We start from the raw sequence: 23,032 nt of genomic DNA, 5'->3' as shown, positions 1-23,032 counted from the left end.
CTTGAGATTTCTCACAGATACCCCCAAAACTGTTATGTGGCCCATTGTCCCAGGTAGCAAAGTTGTTTTCATTCAAATGTCTGCAAGACTTTTTAAGAGGATACTGTGGTTGATGGTGTTGAAAGACACTGAGAAATAAGGAGAGTGAATGCCCTTGATGTGTCAGGAATTGGTGGCGTTCTTTGGCATTTGCCAGATGTACCAGAGTGCTTGTTCCATTCCCCATATTGGTCTGAATTCATGTAGTGAATTATGCATAATGGGGTTGGTCTCCACTTAAACCCGAGTTGTTGGTAGACAAACCTCTCTACGAGTTGTGCTATAATGGCCCTGCTGGAGTTTCTGTTTTTAATAGCGACTTGATGAATGCAGGTCTGAAGGTTCTCCAAAATCGATTGTTCTATGGATGAATTAAAAAGCGATTGGAAGAGAAGGGCAAGCCCTGGTTGTTTTGTTACAGCGTGTAGATGTTAGGCTTGCATGAATATTAAAGTGATTCTGCTGAGTTGCTGGAATTGATTGACTGTGGTCACAAGTTCGTGCCTGGAGAAGATGCAAAAGGGTCCCAGAGTTCTTGCAGGTCCATTAACGGGTTCTGATTCTATTTAATATTTTGGTGTTAAAGCACAATTCTCTTTGTCAAGGTTGTCTAGGATCCTTCAGACTTTGGGCCTCATGAGTTGGGCAGTATTTCGGTGGTAAATCTGCCAGAATACCACCCAACCTAATTACTGTTACCGCCACTTGGTCCAGCAGTATTACTGCCCGATTACAAGTGGCAGAGTTAATCCCCATTTTTTTGAGAGTACATTGGACTCTATGGGGCGATTTTCGGCAAAAAGTGGGAAGATTTACCTCCAGCATCCTCTACTCCATGGCCATACTCGTAATATGGGGGTGTGGGAAAAATTGAAGTAATTCCATTGCCCCCAAATATTTTCCTGCACCACCATACTTGTAATGAGACCTAAACGTTAGGATGGGTTTGGTTTTATGTTGCAAGGACATAGGTTCTTTAACTCTGATACTTTTTAATCTTTCCTTATGAGGGCATTATGTGAGCTTTATGGGATGGGACTAATGGAATGTCTTGGCCTGTAGATCCATAGTTGTTGGTAGTAAGTAGATGTGTCTGTCCTGATGAAGTTATTCCTCCCGATCAGCTGCATTCATCTGTTCGCGTTCAGGGAATCGTTGAGGTTTATTGTGTGCTCATCTGGGGTTTCTTAGTAACATGGTGAAATGAGGTGGGATTTAGTGGATTTGAAGGCAGTGAGGAATTCACCCAACTGAGTGTCCTTCCATAGTCGAATAAACATAGGTGGTGCATTGTTAACTTTAGCCTTGTAACAGGGATAAATAAAGCAACCCAATTGACAATATGGTCACTCGCTCCAGGGCAGTTGAAGGAGGGGGTGTAACTGTCATATGATTCCTGTTAAACATATTTCAACAAAGAATGACCCACTGCTTAAATTAGTCCCCTTACTAATTGCTTGCAGAGGAGGGAATCATGGTTTGCTGAGAGAGATTTGGGTGCAGCGTTTACCTCTTCCTCCTGCCACAATAAAAAGACTCAAAGTATGGTGAGACAATGGCGGTGGACCATTCGGTTCCCACAGGCATCCAAAAATCTGTCTGAAAACAAAGGGTTGAATGAAGGCGATTTGTAGATTAGGAGCAAAGTAAGAGTAGACGCTTCATTCACATTACTCCCTAATAGGGATTCACTACCGGAGATGGTGTCCCTCCTTTCTTGCCTTTGTGGTTGACCTTGTAGCTCAATGTGATGGCCCTGTGTAGTACCACAGTGTGATCGTCTGCAAGCCAAGTCTCAATGATGAAGAGTAAGCCTGTGTTGCCCTCGACAAGAAGTTTGTAAATATGTGTGCATTTTGAAACGGGGCAAGTTTTGATGAGGAGACAGCTGATATTGTGGTTGCTTGCGGTCTTGTCGGTGATAGGGGGGAGTACTTCTAAGTTATTTGGTAGCAATCAAGAACCTGAAGGATGGCTTGTGTATGTTACACTCGTCTTGACGTGAAGAAGGTTCCGATTGGCAATAGGGTACACATCTTGCCATCTAATGACATTCCTTGTCATTGAGCAATAACGACAGCAGTTGAGGGCAATTATTGGCATTGGGGTAAGAACAGCCCTTTGGACAAAAGCGCTATATAAATGATGTAATAAATGAAATAAAGAAAATGCTGGTACTTAGTGGCAATGGGGCAAGAACCTTGACACAGTGAAAATTTTTGGCAATGGGGAAAGTTTATGGGCATTTGAAGGTGATCTGCAGCAACCAGGGCATTTGATGGCAGTTCTTGGAAATTATTTGAGCACCTGAGCCACTGATGGAAATCACTGGAACAGAAAAATTAACCTATAATTTGGAGTGACCATTTGGAAAATACATAGGCATCTGTTGGCAATCCTTACAATGGGAAAAGACAGTACCAAGGAATCTCATGGAAATCTACTGCAATAGGCAAAGGACACTGATTTATTTATTTTAATTTTTGTAAAGCGCTGCACGCACATGTGCCTCAGAGCAAACATCAGCATTTCATGATGATACCTGGCAATCGGATGGGTATCTGAGCATTGCTTGGTAATTTCAATCAATGGTGTGGCTAGCTGTGGGTTTCATGTGATGTCAAACCTTGGAAATAGAGACTATCCCGGAGTATTTGATGGCCATTTCTGGCAGTGGAGCAAGCAACTGTGTGACAGTTTTCATCATACCCTGCTTGCTAAAGCAGAATTGCCACACCCAATGCTGTGGCAGGTCAAAATGCCCGCCTGTGGCAGATTTTGCAGCAAAGTATAGTGGTATAACCAATGCAAGACTCGGGAAGAGTTGGATTTTTTGTACTCTGTGCAAGAGAACCAACCACACCTGAGCACTTGGCTGGTTTACTATTGGACAGATCGATTGTGTTGGGCCAACCCCCAGAACATCTATGAACAATTGGAAGTGATTTGATTGGCCTGCAAAACACTTTAATAGTGTGAAAACATTAACATTGCAAATTTAACATGGATGTCTTTTAAGATCGGCATTTGTGATAGGTTACATCATTTTCATTTCTCCTTCTTTAAACAAGAATCACTACGGCAGGGTGGCAAGGTGAGGAGTTGTAGTAGGGCAGCAGGAGTGCAAAGGTGTCCACAAGAGTGTTCCCTTAACATCTGTGACACCCACTGCCCATTTAGGTCCCTGGTGTAGGTGAGTGTCGTGCCATAGCTGCGGTCTCCCATTTTGGGCTTTTTTTGTAATAAATGTGGCCCCCCAGGCCCTACATGCTCTCCAGTTACCACTGGGTCATAGCCCGAGTGTTTCCTGCTTTCCTCCAGCCTGGCGTCCCTCCCATCCTCCCTGATTGGCCCAAGATTCTCATAAGACTCCTACTTCTAGGGCAGCCCTCTTCCCGATTGCCTTTGGGCCCTTAGCCGCAGGGGCTGCAAAGGGCAGCCCCCTAAGAAGCAGCCAAGGAGGTGTCTGCAGGTGTATGCAGGGGAAGCAGGCAGCCACCCACTAAGAACAAACCCAGCCTAAACTGGCACCTATCCCCCCCGCCCCGAGTTCCCAGTAACAAATATAACCCATATCAACCCGCCGTCCCCCACTGCTTGGCTTCCACCCAACTCTTAGCCCTAGGAACAGGAGAGCAGTGCATCGCAGATGTACCCAGTCGCTGTGGCCCACTCTACCTATTCCCCAAGCAGCAGCCAACGCGTTCCTCACTCCCAACCCATTGCATCTAGGTGGTTGCCAAAGCACAATTCCACCAGCTAACCAGCAGAAGCAGCTTGCGACAGTGTCTAGAAGTGCCGAACAAGGAACAGACCACCGTCAACCAGCATCTACAGGCAAGAGAGGCCCAATTACTGGTACCAATAACTACATTAACTTTCACCTCACCCTACACCATCAACACTGCGCACTGTGCTCATAGAGGCACAGCGCCACCTCACTGATGAGGCCCGACTAGGCCGGGAAAACGTGTCTCGGTTGCTTTTGCTACTTTTGTTCAAAGGAGGATTGCCATTGCATTTTGGTGCTGGACTGCTCAAGTGGGAAGGACAAAGACTGATAAGCAAATTGATTATTCCTCCTTTGTGAAAGGTACAGTGAGCTAAGACATGTGGCTGTGGACTCTGAATGGGTACATTCCCACAGAACAGGTTATTGCAGAGGGGAGCCCGGACCTCTTGTTGCCTGCAATAATTACACCAACCACACACATCCATCACTCTAGGAAATCCACTATGAATACATGCTGATTGTATTGTGAAACATGGGCCTTTCTCCTGCTATACAGGAACCTCGAATCTAGGTGTTTTCGCCCTCATCAACCTATTGTATTGTGAAACCTAGGCCTCTCTCCCACCATACAGGAATCTCAAATCTAGGTGTGTTCTTGTTACACTCACCTGGTCTTTGCAGAGGCACTGGGGCACGGGGTCAGCCCTCCCAGGGATGAAACTCCTCTTGTCTGTTCCTCCCTTTACGTCTGTGTGGGGCACTGCGGTGATGAGCAGTGCAGTTCCTGCGTGAATATAAGGCGGGTCGTATGAGTATACAGCCTGTGGTCCCCGACCCCTTCTCCAGACCTCTTCTCCCTGGATGTGGCTTCCCTGGGGTTGCACTACTCTTGAGGCTCACCTGCTGAATGAGGATGATGATGAGCTCTCCATCCTGCTGCTTCTGGCAGGGGCGCTTGTTGAAGGGAACCAAGTTCCTTCACTGGTCCCTTGTCGTGGAAGTCCAGGCCAGCTGCGACTAGTCCACTTCTCTTGTAGTTAAGTGTTTCCCTTGTTTCCACTTGCCCACTTGTCTTCCGACTGTTGTAATTGTATTTGTAAAGTTTGTTCTCTGTCCTTTGTATGGAATGTCTCTTTTCTCTGCTCTCTCCCCTTGCAGGTGGTGTAGCGGTGTCGACGGTAGCTGCGCTAGAAGAAGCGGAGCCAGCGGTACAGAGGAGCGGGGCTGAGACGGTCTGACACCTACTAAGTAGCCTTTAATGGTGCCTTAGGGTGCGTGTTGAGTTTTAAATGCGGCGCAACCCTGGATTGGGTGTTTTCGGGAGTTCTAACCTTGTCTTGTCTTCTTTTCTCATTTCAGGACTTTGGTTTCATGGGACAGAGAGTGCAGGTGCTGCGGTGTCGATTCGGGATCTGCCAAGAAGATGGAGCGTTGCCGTGAGATGCGAACCCGGGTCCAGGTAAGGATGCTGTCCTGGCGGCGGTGAGCGTCACGTTCCACGGAGGTGCAAAGTAACGCGAAGCGTTTGCTTGACCGATCGGTAGGTTTATATAGTCTTGTTCCTGGCCACATCCAGTAGCTCTGGCCTGTCTGCTGCCATGCCCTGCCCTGCCACACCCGATGAGTCAGCACCTGAAGACCAGGCCTAGGGAGCCACGCCCGATGAGTCAGCACATGAGGGTGTTCTCTGGAATAAAGGCTTTCAGCACCTGGAAAGTTCTTGTAAAATAAAAGCACTCCAGTACTGAAGTAAAATAAAAGCACACCTGCACTGAAATAAAGGGTTCCTTCTCACATCTCTATATGAGCCTGGCACCTTTGACCCCTGTGTTTATGACTACCAATGGGACATAAGTGAGTCATGTGACCCATTGCCCCCATCACTAGATGGTGTGGGTTTTGTGTTCTGGTCCCGTGGTCATGACAGTTCTCCCTTATTAGCCCACTGTATTGTGAAACCTAGTCCCTCCTACCACTGTACAGAAACATCAAACCCAGGTTTGTCTGCTCATATCGGCCTTTTGTAAAACCTATGCCTTTCCCCCACCATACAGGAATAGCAAATCTAGGTGTGGTCCCTTGTGTGTGCCATCTTGAAACTCAGGCCTTCCCCACTGTCTAGGTTCATCCAGCTAACCGTTGAAAGCAATTACCCACAGCTAGGTCACTGTCTCAGTTAAATACAAACCTGTCGTGTAATCCAGAAAACCTACAGTCATACCAAGTGCGCTACCCGCCCCCAAAACGTACTACCCCAACACCGCCCTGCTCAGACCCTCCACCCACGAAGGAAGAAGACCTAAACCATAACCCATTGCTGGCCAACTGCCCTGAACCCTGAGCTAACTACCCGCACCCTACAACAACCCAAACCCAAAACCCCCCACCAACATCTCAACTCATTCTTATGCAGACACCCCAGCCAACCTACACCAGCAGCCTCAATATAACCACCACCTCCGGATCATAACCAATGTATAAAGACACAAGCTCACAGAGTGCACTCCGCAACCACAGCGCAAGAGAATAAGACTCAACACCATCCAAAGCACACAAGGTCCTACAGGCGGGCTACAGCTCCTGTGACAAACTTCAAACCTTCCTACCACCAAGGAACCTAAAATGCCGAACACAGAGCTGGATGCTGCCAAAGAAAAACAGAACAAAGAACAACCAGAACAGATACCCACCCCCTACTAGAAGAAACCTCCACAAACACAGAACACAACCCTAAAAACACCCCAGCCAACAGAACAAGCATCATGAGAAGAGAAAAATCCCTATATCCAACAACGTACCTTGCAACTGCCTCACCCCCTCAACACCACTGACATGTCCAGGCACAGCAAGAACTCACTAGAATCCTGCAACAACAAAAAAAAAACAAAAAAAAAAGAATACCAGAGAAGAGAAAGGAACTAACCCAACATCCTCACCCCTTATATCACAAAAACACAAGGGCAGCAGCAACAACCACATCAAAACATAGAATATGAAAAAGCAGAAGAATCCATCAAACAATCAAACAGATCATTTCAGTAAAGAAGTAGACTACACAGACCTACAACCAAGTTGTGACAACAACACAGAAGAATTCCAAAAGCACAACCACAAGACAAAACAAGGATTAAAAAACAAACCCAACCACATCCAAAAGACTCATTGTAACCTAATCAACGCTAGATCAATGTTCAAACATGCCAAATAGATCTTCAATTGGGATATTGACATCTTATTCTTAAGTGAAACATGGCTAGACAACTACAAAATCACACTGCATAACTGTATCCCAAAAACTTCAAGTGGTCACAAGCAAACAGGAAAAACAAAAGAAGAGGAGGACTTGTGGTAGCATACAAGGAACACTTGAAAATCAAAATGGATGAACCAGTAAACATTAAAAACCGTGAATCTCTAATCCTTCACCTAACAGTAAGCCCCAAAACAAACCTCAAATTGGTTCTGGTATACAGACCACCAACATATGATGCAACCTTCGTCGATGCCTTCACTGAAGCCACCACCAACCTAGCCATCAAGCAGGAACAACCGATAATCCAGGGAGACCAACATCTGGTTTGATGAAGAAACAGCTAACAAAAATCACTAGCCAAACAACTGAATATAATTAAACTACATCAGCTAGTCAAAGGAGCAGCCCACACACCGGTAAATATGCTAGACCACTGGCGTAACAGGGGCCCCCGCACCCCCTGCGGTGCGGGGGGCCCCGCAACCACATGTTCTGGAAGGGGACCCCACTTGGAGTAAAAAAAATAAAATTGTTTTTTTTTTAATTTTCTTTTTGAATTCACTCTGCATTTCTAAAGAAATGATTTCTGTAACAGAAATAATTTCTTCATGAAGGCAGAGTGAATACAAAAAGTCTGGTGGCTACCCCCACCCCATGACATGAAGACCCTAGGCTGGAGGCCTCCATGTCATGGGGTGGGGGAAGCCCTATGACTTCAAAAATAAATAGTTTAGTTTTGAAATCACTCTGCCTTCATAAAGAAATGATTTCCATTATGGTTCAGTCCTTAACGGAAATAATTTCTTTATGAAGTCAGAGTGACTTCAAAAAGAAACAATGGGCCTCATTACAAGCATGGTGGTAGCCGTGCCTGTATGGCAGGCACGGCTACCGCCATGCTCGCTACCGGCACCGCCTCCCGCGATTGGGCAATACCGGGCCATTACGAGATGAATGGGCCGGTATTTGCCCATTCGCAGGTGGCGGTATTGCCGGGCTCCCGATCCTCATTCTGCCCAATAGGGCAGAATGGGGGTGGGGAGCACGGTTGCGCCGGCACCGTTGAGAACGGTGCCGGCGCAATTATGAGTTATGCTGGCAGGTGCCTTGGTGGGTCTGCCTGTGTGGTGAAAGGTTGCACACTTATATGTACGGGTGGCTGCCTGGGTGTGCCTGTATGGTGAAAGAGTGCACTCTTAAATATATGGATGACTGGGTGTGCGTGTGTATATATGGTGAATGGTGTGTGTGCTTGTGTTTAAGGGCGCTACAAAACCTACATTTCAGAGGGGCTAACTTTTCAAATGTTGGGAGAGGTGCTAACTTCATGTGTGATGGGGAGGAGCAAACTTATTTGTGTGGGGCATCTAACTTCTTCACGCATTTTAATGAGACTATTCTAGTGCAGCTTCAATGTTACAAGCAGTTAACCCTCTCCTTTAGTTCTGAAAGCACCCACTTATGGGCTGCTGTGAGAATGACTGGTCTCCTGTTTCCGCTATACCCTTCCAATCACTCCCATGGCATGCAAGTACTAAACCCACATCAAAATTTCAATTGCTTAAAATATTTGGCATTTGAATGCCGGTACAAACAGCGAAATGCTGTACATTAGGGCCGGGCCCTTGTTAACGGCAAAACCCAGGTGCCGTTTAACATCGGTGTCCTTTTCTGTCCGGCAACTGCTCTATAGGTCAGCCAGGTCAGGTCAGCATAGCCCACAATTTCAGTGGGGGCGGGGGGGAGTGCTGAAGCCCAGTCAGCTCAATGGTGTTGCACCACTACTTGTGTTTAATGCCTTGATTAATTATTGGTAATATTCTTTACACCTAGCCCTAGTCTTCCTCATCCCAGTACTTGTGTATGAGGCAGTACTTGTGTATGAGGCACTTTGCCTCATACACAAGTACTGGGATAAGGTAGAGGTACATGAAGGTAATGCCTGACTTAGCTACCTGTAATCTTCATTACTCCTAGTCCCACTCATCCTCCAGTACTCATCAGTGAGGCAAGGAGCCTCATACGTAAGCACTGGGACAAGGAAGAGGGACAGGGGTAATTCTGGGCCAATTACCTTATTTTGGAGGTTGGGGTAGGGGATGGGAGGGAGAAGGGATGTGTGGGGGGGTTGCAATAAATCATAATGGTCGCCCATGTCCATGCTAAGCAGGCATGATATCTGGTATTAGTGGTAGAGAGGCATTTTGGTGCAGCCAGTCTAGTCATTCCTCAGCTTGGTATGACTTTTTTTAAATGGCATTTCTGATAAAGCAGTCCTGCTAAGTGTAATTACCTGGCTAGACGGGCATTTGGGTTCTGCCAGTCTAGCCGTTTCTTACTGTGGCACTGTATATTTTTCTGGGCATCTGTGATAAAATGATATGTTATGATATGATAAGTCATATATAACACACCTGTACACAAGTGTTTTTAGGCACGACAAGACAAGTGAAGGAAAACTGAGGGAGGACAAGACAAATTATCTTACTAAGCCTTGTGTCATTCAGATCGTGCAAGTGCGAGAACGAGAAGTGCAAGGGGAAAGTGAAGGGGGACGGGGGGAGTGCAAGGGAGAGGGGAGTGGGAAACAGGGCACAATGCTCTGAGTAAGTGCCTCCAGGGCAGCGTGGCTCTGGGTAGTGCAAGGAGAACAAGGGACTGTAGGGTTACAGTTACAGCCCCTAACTGCGTGGTAGGCCTGGAGGCAGTGCAAGGGTGACTGACCAAGAAAGAGCCTGGACTCAGTGAGACAGAGGGTAGCCATGCAACCAGTTGGTACAGCGGACAGGTAGGTCAGCAGGGGAGGAGAGAGAGAAAAAGCAGAGGAGAAGAGGAACGTTTTGAGCTGCTTCCGGAACTTCAGGTGGTCCGGCTCAAGTTTGGGAGGATCAGGAAGGCCATTTCAGAGGGAGGCACCTGCAAGGGAGAAGGATCTACCCCCCGAATCTCTGCCTGGAGAAGCATCTAACCCTTGGGGCTCGAGAAGGAAGGTATTTTGGAAGATAGCGTTGGATGTAGTGCGAATCCCAGCCCCAGTAAGCCTTGTGGACAATAAAAAGGGTCTTGAACCTGATCCTTGCAGCCACCGAGAGCCAATGGAGAGATTTCATGGCTGGAGAAATACAGTCCCTGGGCTTGAGGCCAAGGATGAGTCTCGCAGTCCTGTTCTGGATTAGTTGCAGAGGGTGGAGAGTAGAGGAAGGAAGATTGAGAAAGTGGCTGTTGCAGTAGTCCAGCCTAGAAAGAACCAGAGCTCTGGAGACAGTGAGCTTCTGGGGGAAAGTGAGAAATGGAAGAGTCCCTTTGAGGAGGTGCAGCTGGTAGTGGGACTTCTTGGCGACGTTTGAGATGTGAGGAGAGAAAGAAAGTGGAGTTGAAGATGACACCAGGAATGAGCGGGAGAGGAGAGTAGGCTGAGGGGAGCCTGAAGGAAAGCCGAGTGTCATCCACATAACACTAAGTTAGAGGAAAAGGTAAAGATCAGGTGGGTCAAAGGGGCCAAGTAGAGGTTGAAAAACCAGGGTGAGAGGATAGAGCCCTGGAGAATGCCACAGAGAGGTGGCGGAGTGAAAGGGACAAAGTTGGACCTGGGAGGGGCTGTCCAAGAGGAAGGAGGTCAGCCACTCCAGGGCCTCATCCATGATGCCCAGGTTCTCACAGAGTCAATTGATCAGGATGGCGTGGTTGACCATGTCGAAAGCAGAGGAAAGTTCCAGTATGATGAGGACAGAAGGAATGCTGGAATCAAGGTTAGAGATCAGATCTTCACAGGTGTTCAGGAGAGCAGTTGCCATGCCTCTGGCAGCTCTTAAGCCAGACTGATGGTCATGGAGAGAACCAATAAATTCAGTGTGGAGAGTAAGCTGGCAGATGGCCAGCTTTTCCAAGAATTTTGGAGAGGGGACTGTTCCAGTGGCAAAAGAATGATTACAGAAATCGGCCAAGGCTGGATCAAGGGTGTCAATGTGGTCCTTGATGGTTCTGGAGGAGCAGGCGAGCACCTGTTTCAACGACACTTCCATAGATGGGACTTGTCTAGAAACCTCGTCAGGTGTTAGAGAGAATGAGGAGAAAGGAGGAGGAGAGGGAGTGATGGCCAAAGGAGGCCGAGAGAGGGAGAGGAAGAGGAGGTAGTGGAGAGGATGTCCTGAGTTTTAGCAGAGAAGCGAGAGGCCAAAGCCGTACAGAGGGCCTGTTGAGGGAACAGGAGAGGTAGAAACCGCAACAGGATTGGCCAGTTCCTTGCAGATTTTAAAGAGTTTGGCTGTGTTGTTAGAGGCCGCAGAGACACAGGCTTGAATGTGTGCTCTCTTCTTGATGAGTTTTATTGCTTCGACTGGCATTTTGGTGCAACCAATCTAGGTATGTCTTAATGTGGCCTGGCATGCTTTACTGTAATGTTATTATGTGTCGACACTGGTCTACATTGTGCAGCCAGTTGGACATGTTTTCATTGTGGCATGGCATTTTTAATAGCAAAGCATTAATGTTCGTGTGCACTGTTGGTGACTTGCATGTTTTGGATTGCTGTTACCCTACACAACAATAGCAAACACTGTGGCTTTTTAGTAAATGTTTCTCAGAAAGTGTGCTGTATATTGCATTAAAACACATTTATATCTTTCTCCTAGTACAGTGTGTGGCATACCCCTTCAGCAACACGTTTGTGCGTATTGCGCAAGCGTGGTAATCTAGGGTGGACCAGAGTGTGGCGCGACTCGTGATTTGTTGCGAGTTGGGGGGAGCCCCCTCAGCATGGCTTGCAGGGGGGCCCCCAGAGCTTGTGTTACGCCACTGTGCTAGACGCAATCTTTGCCAACAAACACTGAGTCACCACAACTACAGATCCTCTGGAATGACCACCTCATCATCCTCTACGTAATTACGCTGCCAACGAAGACAAGCAACCTGACAAACTGCTGACTACCATGGAAAGAAACTGGAGGGCGATCAAAGCCAACAACTAATCAGAACAACTGGAAATCAACAAACTGCCAACAACAAACCTGGATGAAGCGGACCTCAACAGAAAAACAGAACTACTTCACAAATGGATCACCGGAACAAACAATGAGATCTCCAAAGAAAAACCTTTCACCCATTCCTCAAAAGAGTGACAGCAAAATGGTTTACCCCACTACTCATCACCATGAAAAGAAAGAACAGGAAGCTTGAAGTAGAATGTAGGAAAAAAAACTAATCAGGCAAAGAACACAACTCCAACGACAATTCCACTCGTACAAAAAGGAAATCCACAAGGCCAAAAGAAAATACTATGCTAACAGAATCACCAAAGCTACCAACATCCAAAAAGAACTGTTTAAAATCATAAACGAAATGAGAAACACACTCTGGATGCAAAATCACACCGATACCTTTGCTGAGACTATGCAATGCCCTCACAGACCACTTCAAAAACAAAATCAGCAGGTAGGCTAATACACTTGATCTTAATGTAGAAACTCCCTCCATGTTATTTATATCATTGGGATGCTGTCTCTTTGTAGTGGCTGAGAACCATTACTGTGTGTCTGGAATATGTATATGTCACGACCGCAATCATTACTGGGGTTTCTGCAATCCAAATGCATAAAGGTACGCCTAATTAGAATTTGGCTATTTTATTCCTACATAGATGGATTGTAAACTACACGAGTGCACTATCTTACCCTCATTTTCTATACTATGCTTGCTTCATTTGATTCTATATAAAGCAAATGAGGTGTCTAAGTTGGTTCACTTATTGGGTGAATGATGGGTTATAAGTAAGACCAAGGGTGTTGCAATGGTCACATGAATTGTAGGCGATTCACGGTTGATCTGGAGACTAGGGATTACCCATTTGATAGGGTATTAGTCTGTGAACCCAAGGCATGCTGGGAGTGCTCTACTCTAACTATTGTGGTGATGATGTATGGCCTTAAATTGTATGTATTAAGAAATACTGATAAGGTATATTTTGTTCCTTTAGTGTTCTCAGTTCAGCTCCTGAAGAAGGGAAGTGGTTCACCGAAGCGCATTGCGATTACTTCACAACTTCAAATTGTACATTGATTTTGGATCCAATTGCTGAACATCTGATATTTAATAATAAATTGTTTCTTCTGTATGAATTATACATCTTTTCTTAATATAAATATTTATTTAGCCTTTTTTTTAGGCTCTAATGGTGTGCAAGGGACTGGAGGGCTCATAGATTGGGCTCTTTTTGTTTTTCACATGCGGAGGGTCCCAGACCAGGTTTCTAAGGAGAATCATCTCGGATTCTTCACACTTTGCAATGGGGTGAATAACTTGCCATTGAGAGCAGTCTTTGGGAGTGTGAAAGTACCTGTTTGTTAAATGGAAGTGCCTGAAGATTAGGCAGGTACCTGGACGTTTAATGTTTATGCCTCTGAATGAGGTGGATACCTCATTAGTTGTTGACAATCAAGGAGTACCTGGACATTTGATGACAATCCCATCAATGGTGGTAGTACCTTGGCATTTCATGGCGATCCATGGCAGTGGTGCGAGTAAATGGGTATTTGATGGAAACACCATGCATACGATGTGAGTACTTAAGCCTTTGATGACAATGCCATACATGTCTGTGCAAGAGCCACCATCAGATTTATGTCCCATTTGAATAATACACCTGGCATCATCTTACCTGGCATATGATGGCAATATCTAGCATATAATGAGAGCCCTTTGCAATTTTCTTGTTATTAATGCCATATAGCTGACAATATTTTTAAAAAAAACACAGAAACCAGTTTAACTATACAAAAGTCAAAACTGTCGGCTTTGTCAATATTGTTTTAAATAATGTATCTTCTTCCGAACCGGACCCCAAAAAAGAAAATAAACAGCTTGATTATTTCTACCTCCTCTCCCAATTTCAAGGAAGGCATATTCTTTCCAAAGTCTTTTTAAAGTCTTGTCTTGCATCCAGCACAATAGCCAAAGCACCGCCTGACAGAAGAATGTAAAGAAAAGGGAGTGCAGTGTAATCTGTTTGGCAGACCTTAGTGTAGTTCTATCCTTTAGGTCCTTTTGTCATTTACTCAAATTAACAAGATTTTGTTAATTTGAGTAAATTTAACAAGATTTTCTCTGTGAGTGTTCTCTCAACATAGGTTTCTTTTTTAAATTATAGGAGCAAATTAAAGGCGAATATTGCATGAAAGTGTGCTTAAGCAACGTTCCACTTATCTGTAGTTAAAAGATGTGTCAGTGGTTACTCTAGAGCTGGCTTCTGGCCCATGGGCTGTATACGCAGTCACAAATATCCATAAACTGGATACATATAAATGCCTGCTGCAGTCCAAAGATGCACTAGAAGTCAGAGGGAGTAATTTGAACCTTCCAGAAACAAAGCTGCATGCATTATCAAATCTGCTCATGGGAAACGGTAACATCCTTTCACGCTTCTTCCATTAAAAGCCTATTGGCGTTAGGAATACAATTATACAGAGGTCTATTGCCCCTCCTGATTTTATCAGAACCAAAAGCTACTGGTCAGAGAAAGTATGACATTAATCAGAAAAGCTCCTGGACACAGAATAGTGAGGTGTTATTCCAAATAATTAAGCCAGGTTTTTATAAACAGACCAACATAATTATAAGAGGGATGTGTTATAAGATGTGTCCATATTAGTTTAAACATATAGAAATGTGATAAAATTGCCGCGCATGATCGGACCCGAGAAAGCGAACATAGGAAGAGAAGGCAGGCCAGCTCCCAGAGCCGACACCAGTTGACTTAAACCCAACACAGGAAGGCAACTTGCACTACCAAGTGACAAATCCACATTTCATCTACATGTTGAAGGGGGGCTGAATGAATAATAGACTATGGGAGCCCTGTATTGCAGAGGAGGACTACTGTAAAGGATTAGCAATTGAGCCACAGACCTTTCTCGAGGAGACAGGAAATGGGTGGAGCTTAGATAGACTGCCCATTAAGGGGCAGTGAGTACTTGTAGCATTTGGAGCTTCTGGCATGCTCAATATCTGCCACCAATCAACTGCACCTGAAGAAAGGTATTGTGGGAGGGAGTTGCGGCAAAAGAGGTAGGACACTCCCTCGAGATGGACATCCCCAATAGACTCTAGTTTTTGTAAATAAAGTTTGGAAATAAAATTACCTTGTTGGTTAATTGTTGGAGTTTTGACTACTCAATGTCTCTTCCCATATGTGAGTAGGTGAGAAAATCAAGATGGGGGAAAGAACATTTCCTAACATCCCTGGGGAACAGAAGGGACACTTATTAGGAGAGACCATGGGATTTCCTGCTGCTGAAGACCAGAGACCCAGGAAACCCAGCTACGGACAGGGAGACTGTGTATGGAGGTACCATATAAGACTTCATGCTGATGGAGATCGGAAGAGAGCACCAGTTCAGGTTTTCGCAAAAAGAACATATAGCACCCAACCCATAGCAAAATGGTGCTACCTTTGGCTGCTGCAGTTGACCAGCAGACCCCAAAGGTTGCCCCACTTCACACCCAAGAACCACCACTAAGCCGAACAAGCCCACGATTCAAGAACATTGCTGTTGTGACAAAACACTGCCGAGCCAATTCAGACCTTGAGTAATCAGATGGAATCCAACTTCGAACCATTACCCTAGTGTTCAAATCCATTGGCCCACCATTTTGAAGACACACTGCTGGGCCCGAGTGCCATTGCAATCACTGAACTACGCATCTCAAAGACAAGGATATAGTAACCCAATACAACTGAACACACTTGAAGACATCAAAACACTGGTGGAAACTGTACAAAATACTAGACAAACCAGCAAGACACTGTTGATCCACCAAAAACTAAATTAAGTTATATTAACTGGATCACTAGCTGACAGTGATTGGCACGCGATATCCAATACCATGCCTTAGCTTGGGCCCTAGAGCCTGTTAAGTCTCTGCCACTATGCTAAACCAAAGTATTTCAAAATAATATATTGCTTGGTTTACCTTTTCTAATTAACAACCACATTTTCCAACATTCCTCTAGTACTTTAGTTCACAGCTTTTTTTTGTCTGCATATTGTGACATATGTCTGTTTTTATTGTGCTTCCTCTTGCAGGAGTGGGTTGTGAGTAATGTGAGCAATTTTTGTATAGACTTATTTGGACCTTCATTTTTTTCTTTTAGCACTTACAGGACTGTTTTTCTTTCTCTTCTTTTGCTGACCCACCTCTATGGAAAGAATAGCCTGCCCTGGCCTTTGCTACCCAAGGCAAAGAGGTGACACTACCTACATTTGTCTGGCTCCCCTTTATTAATTCCAAGCCATGTTGTGGTACAAGTTCGCGATTAGCAATATTAGTAAAAGCTCTACCACTCCCCCTTCCTTCTTTGTACTACTTCTGCCCAGAATAAGATATGATCACAATAGTTTACTATTGTGTGACCAAATTAATTAATGTGCTCTTCAGTCAAAACTTCAACTACAAATATGTTGTGGTTGAGCATCCCGAAACCTGCTGGAAGTCTAGCCGCTCTGGCTCCCCTTCTTTGCAGATGTTTCTCTGTCAGTTTGAGTGTTGGACTGAGAAGATGAAGACTACATCCATTGACTCAAGCACTCAAAGCTTCTCACTGCAGTGCCCACTGGGAGTTACTTCTGCCTCCAACTCATAGGGACAGTGAAAGGGACTTCTACCTCCTTTAAAGGCCCCAGTGCTTTCCAGTCCAGAGTTCCCTCCTAGCTCCAACATTGGCTAGGTGACGAGAGGGACCTGCAATGTGCCAATTTAAGAGTGAACAACACTCCCACTGCGGGGTTACCCCCCCCCAAATTATGGATCACCCACCATTCTGTGTCAACATGGCATATCCTCCTACATGGATGTTCATCTCCTAAACAATAGGACTCTGCAACCCCTAAACTCAACTATCAGGAGTACTGGGCCTAGTAAGATCATTGTTGTTGTTCTCCCATGTTCCCCTCCCTTGCCTAGTCGCGCTCTGAAACACCTGTGTACGAGCACGATACAAATAAAATATCATGTTTTCACAATACCCAAGGTTCATGCTCAGACTGGCCTATAGGGCAATGCTGAACCCAAAACGCTGGTGTGGGACAGTTTTTTGGTTGGTCAAAGTGGGCCACTTTTTTGACCATGTGGGCCAGTTTGATAAGTTACTTCACCATGAGGCTAGTCGTTTTGACCAATGTTACTGAATACATATTGTTTAACATGCACAATTTGCATCACATTTTATCAAAAACCTCCCCCTTGGGTACTACTCATACAGTCTCTCACAAAAAGAATGAATTGCCATTTGGAACTGTGGGCCACTTTCTCATTGGTGCCCGAGACAATTGTATGCCCCAGTCCGATCCTGCCAAGATTAAGTTATACAAATGTGTGACGTGTGACACTTAATGCTTGCATCAGCATAACCAGCAAGAGCAACACTACAGCCCACAGTTCGACAAAGCAAGCAGTCACACAGCAAACGTGGTTCACAGTGTTATTCTTTTCTGGAATCTCAAATGCATTGATGGCTGTTTGGCGTTGCGGAAAACTCGCTAGTCCAGAAACCAACACCAGGGCAGCTTCCAGGTGGTCGAATTGCAGAGGAAGTAGTGAGATCCAGTGGCTAGTTACTGGCCTTGGAATCCGAAGATCCTGGGCATCATTCCAGCCTCCAGGTTTCAGCCAATCACTTTATGTGGCTCAGTTTACTTATCTGGCAAAATCAGGAGCGAACTAGTTCCAGCAAATCCTGGCTTCAACGGCCACATGAAATAGATGAGGGCGGAGGCGTGGCACTCAGACAGACGAGGGGAGATCGTTTAGTGCGCCTCTAAATGAATCAAAGAAATTGAGGCCCATCCACAAACAGGATGTTGCGCAGAGCACATATCCCCACAGCCCCACTCCTTGGATATCATCTTCAGTATTTCAGTCAATTACAACGGAGAGCACCACTTACGCTTGCCCTTCAATGCAAAAACGTCCTCTCCATGCAATTTTGATCATTTGCACTGGGAATTGCAAAAAACAGTCCAAAGAACCTACGTGACTTTTTTCACTTCCCAGTGCAAATTGAGTAAATGTTGCCTGCATGTACGCATGGCAGACAGCGTTCGCAATGGATTCCTATGCAATTCGCCTCCTTTCTTGCTGTTCGAATAAGCCACAGTACTCCATAGGAATACATTGGTGTTATGCCAGCATTAATATAACAAGCTGGCATAAAACTAAGGGGGTAATTTTAAAACAAATGCACGGATCACTTAGTAAACCACTTCATGATCTGCGGAGACCTAAATGCAATATGCTCTACAGATCCAGAGAAAGGAAGCAGTCAAGTAAATAGACAGCGGGGAGAACAGCGCGGAAAACTATGGACCCGTCTGATGAAATCAAGAAATTTGCACAATTTACATGAAGCCTTCCCAGACCCAAAGCGTCTGCCAACATGGGAAAGAAATAACTCAAAGGCAACAATAGATTACATGTTTGTCACAGAACCGATCTTGGCTATAACAAAAGACTTTGGAATAATTAGAACAAGGTCCAGCGATCATAATCTGCTCTCAACTTCTTGGGAGGCATCAAGCCCCCCGAACGACTACATGAAAGTCGACATCATAAGCAACGGACAAGGTAATCGACTAAAACTATCAAAGGAGCACATTGTGGAACTAGAAAATCGATTTAATTCCATGACGGAAATAGCGGAGGAGAATAAAACCAACTATATCCCACTTCTAACAAAGTACAAAAAAACTACATTTGTAAAAAAGTTTGGTGGAAACCCACCAAAACATGTGTTCGATAAACCTCTGGTGGAGAAACGCCGTATCCTTCGCAAAATCCAACGTAGAGCAAAAATTAAAGATACACCAGCAGCATACGAAGAAGCAGTGGCTGCAGCAAAGCACTACAAATCCTGGGTTAGAGGACATAGGTTAAAACTCTACCAACAAGATTCGGAAAACATCTTAAAAATGATAAGTGGGAGAAACACAACAGAATTTTGGAGTACCTTGAGAGCCACGATGGATGTACAAGAAAAATCATTAATAAGTGAGGTGGGCGAAACAACATGGGTAAAACACTTTGAAACAATGTACTTGGCCCCAACGAAACCCTCTAGCGAACTCGTTGGATATGAGCGAGGCCCATGGCTAAAAGTGGACGACTCCGAGGAGATCCGACTAAAGATATCAAGTCTAAAGAACTCAAGAGCCCCGGGGCCCGACGGGGTCACAAATGTGGACTTAAAAACAAATCCTGAAGAGTGGGCAAGCCTACTGAGTAAAATCTTCAGAAAATGTTCGGATTTGAGAACTATACCGCCGTCTTGGAAATCAGCAACAGTGGTACCCATTTTCAAAAAAGGTGATAAAAAGGACCCAACGAACTATAGACCAATTGCGCTACTCGATGTCATAGGGAAAGTGTTTGGAGCAATGTTGCTAGATCACTTTAAGCTATGGGCAGCAAAAGCCCCTTGTGAAGACCCATTTCAAACGGGATTTAAGAAAAATATGGGCACGACGGCCAATATTCTACTCCTTTCCGTCCTGAAAAATAAAGTCCTGGAAGGGGGCCCAAACATCTTTGTGGCATTCATCGACCTGACCCAGGCCTTTGATCGTATAGACAGGGATAGGCTCTGGTCTAAACTGGAGGCATGGGACTGCCCTGCCACCTTGCTAAACCCAATCAAGGCATTATACACAGACACCAATATGCGGATCCGCTTGGACCAAAACGGTTTATTATCAAACCCGATATCAACAGCTAGAGGTGTGAAACAGGGGTGCCCACTGGCCCCGGCCTTGTTCTTAGCATTTATTGGCGATATAAATGGCTCGGACACAACAATACGATCTTTCCCACCGAAAATTTGCAAAACACCAATAACGAGGCTCCTATATGCGGACGACCTAGTACTTTTGGACTATACTCCCGTGGGATTACAGAGACAAATGGCAAGTCTGCAGAATTATATGCAAGAAAACCGGCTAGAAATCAACATCAAAAAAACCAAATTGCTGAGATTCGAGAAGTCGACTAGAAAAAGCAAAGGACCGAGCTTAAACCTTGAGGACAAACCAATTGAAACAGTCGTGGTCTTTAAATACCTAGGAGTCACATTAGACAGTACAAAACAAGACAAAGCTATGCAAATAGCGCTAACAACGAAAGTAAACCAAATGGCAGCCCAAGCCAGGGCAATAGATAGAAAGTTTGGCAGATACTCGCTGATACCAGTGCGAGAATTTTATAAGAAAAAAGTTATGCCAACTCTATCATATGGAGGCGACGCCATGATAAACTTGCCTTTAGACATCTGGACAAAAATGGAGTCAAAGTTTTGGAGGAAAGTCCTCATGCTGCCTAACTCAACATCGGGTGCCTCGATTCGTAAAGAGCTCAGCTTGCCGTCCCTTAAAAGCTCCGTAGAACAGGCAAAATTGATGCTTTATAGGAAATGCCGGAGCCTCCATCAATTTATAATTTGATAAATCAGGAACTCGAACGAACCACTACTGGAAGCCTAACGAAATGGAAAAATGATAACATCCATGTGTTGGAACAAATTCAGGAGAACGAAGAAACACTAACCACTAATCCGAAACTAGTCCTCAAAAAACTACGAGAATACGATTGGATACGAACTCTGGAAATTGCAGGAAAAAATAAGTTAACCGCACACCTGCCACCAAACGTTAAAAGACTAAATGAACTACAAGAATTCATTAAAAAATTCCCTTGTAGGAAGGGGAGAGACATGTTACTACGTGCTCGCCTCAATCTTCTGCCAACAAACGAGATCTTGGCAATAAGAGACAAAACTGAATCCAATTTCTGTCGTTTTTGCAACATACAAGAAACAGAGTCAATACGCCACTTACTGCTAAAATGTGCCGCAAACCAACAAGTAAGAAGCCGTTACTTGAGACATATTTTTTCGGACTTTACTATAGCTGACGAAGATACTTGTTGGGCTCGCTTAATGGGAGGAGACAAGACAAAATGGCAGATAGCTACGTACAAAATATTAGAATCACTAAATCTGCCACGGACATATTCCGCGAGGACGACACATTTTAGCGACACCATCAGTTTTATGCGAGTTTTATGACAAAATGTCATTTTGTAAAAATCTGTTGATTAAATACAAAAAAAAAAAAAAATGCACATTTCATGTGCAGGACCATCAACGTTAGTTGGGTTGCCGTTGGGTAGCCTGGCATGCAATTTTAAAGAGCTGCTAGGTAGAGTGGAAAACAAAGTGAAACCACCATCACTCTGTTTTATACTCCGTCTGGCAAGCATGTACACGCTGCCTGCAAATAACACTTCGCAGACGCCCTTTACTAATGGGTTCATATGGAATCTGCTCGCTCTTTAGCAAGTGCTAATTCCAGGCGGATCACACAGGAATCCCTTCATTTTACACTTCCATGAAAATCCCCTGCAAGTGTAAAACGAAGTGCTTTCCCAAAACAGAAGAGGAAAGTACAGCAGGGAACTAAACTCCAGTGCATGCCCTTTCTCCTCCATGGAAGCAGACGAAACTGGGCTGAATGGGGACCAGGGACGTCATTTGGGGGATGCCAGGGGTCGCAAATACAACCCCTGTGGGAAGAAATTGCAACCCTTGGGAAATACCTTACGACCCCAACTTTAAAGAAAAAAAAGAACGTTTTTTGGTGGGGTGAAACAGAAGCTCCTGGTGTACCAGGGCCCCAGTGTTGGGGGTCCTGCCACATCAGGTCTGGTGGATTCCCAGCCCAGTCCTCACCCAGATTGAAGACTGGGCAGTAGAGGCGCTCAATAGGGGTTGGAGTGGACTGTGACATGTGGCACATGCCGCACTCCATGTTTAGCTCCAATCCCTTCTCCCTGGCTTCCTTGTAGCTCACATACAGGAACCAGAAAGCTCTCTGGTTGCTATTTATGAGCAGCACGGAGACGCTGAGGGTGACATAGAAGGAAGGACCATAGATGTAAGAAAAAGGTAATAAGGCTTTTTTTTAACAAATAGGATATTTATTTTACATGTGTGAAATGCGCGTCAGATGTAGTATGTATGTGAATGGTGGGTGAATCAGAAGTGATATGATGTGTGTTTTTGAATATTCTGGGTGGGTGTGTGCCTGTGCAGAGAATGCAATGAGTGGATGTAAGAGAAGTTGTGAGTGACTGGTGGGTGAATGAGAAGTGAAGTGTGTTTTTTGAATGTTCTGAGTCAGTGGGTGAGTGGGTGTGTGCCTGTGTAGGGAATGCAATGAGTGGATGGGTGTGTCCGCCTGTGTAGAGGATGGAATGGGTGGCGATAAGAAAAGGTATACGAGTGACTGACTGGTGGGTGAATGACTATGAATGTGATGGTGTGCGTTTTGAATGTTCTGGGTGGAGTTTGTGTGTGCCTGTTTGGTGAATCCAGTGTATGTAAACTTCTGTGTCCACTGATCTATAGTGGTTCCATACACTAGTTGTAGCCTGCGTTACAGAATTCAGTTAACCTGTTACAAATACTGCATTAGTTATGTTTTACATCTACACCCCACGTCGAATCTGGAAAATTATATTCCCCAAATGTGCAATCGTGGACAAATCATGCCTCCCTCTGTGTTCTTATATCTCGCTGAAATGAGAGCACCTGGAAACACGGGTGCTAGACGCATCTGAAAAATCTCGTTGTTTGCCATCACTTGTCGTAATGTCACTTGGGAGTGGGGTCAAATGACATCACTTCCTGTGAAGTCATCATGGGGTCAAGGGTCGCGTGATGTCACTTCCACTATACCTGGCATTTTGTTGTAGTACGTCTCTGAGGGGAGGGGGTATGGGGGACGTGTAAAAGCATTATGCCTTGCTTTTGCATCTCCATTTCCCACAATTATACAAATTAGGCCATAAGTGAATTTTGTTGGCTAGGGGGAAAAGGAAGCCGGAAACATAAGTTCCGTCCCATAACATCCTACCCCCACATTCGAAAAACACAAAAATGCTGTGGAGTGGAAGAGCTCAGTAACACC

At 45.0% G+C, this 23,032-nt stretch overlaps 1 protein-coding gene across 1 annotated transcript in view; it reads right to left on the bottom strand.

Moving 5' to 3' along the window:
* Positions 1 to 23,032, bottom strand: part of CFP (complement factor properdin) — a 418,911-nt gene that overhangs the window by 329,043 nt on the left and 66,836 nt on the right. The window lies entirely within an intron of this gene.

Source organism: Ambystoma mexicanum, chromosome 2q (genome assembly GCF_040938575.1).
Source record: "Ambystoma mexicanum isolate Mex_15411 chromosome 2q, UKY_AmexF1_1, whole genome shotgun sequence".
Lineage (NCBI taxonomy): Eukaryota > Metazoa > Chordata > Amphibia > Caudata > Ambystomatidae > Ambystoma > Ambystoma mexicanum.
The sequence above is the reverse complement of the archived record's forward strand: the minus strand, read 5'-3'. Positions and strand labels throughout refer to the sequence as shown.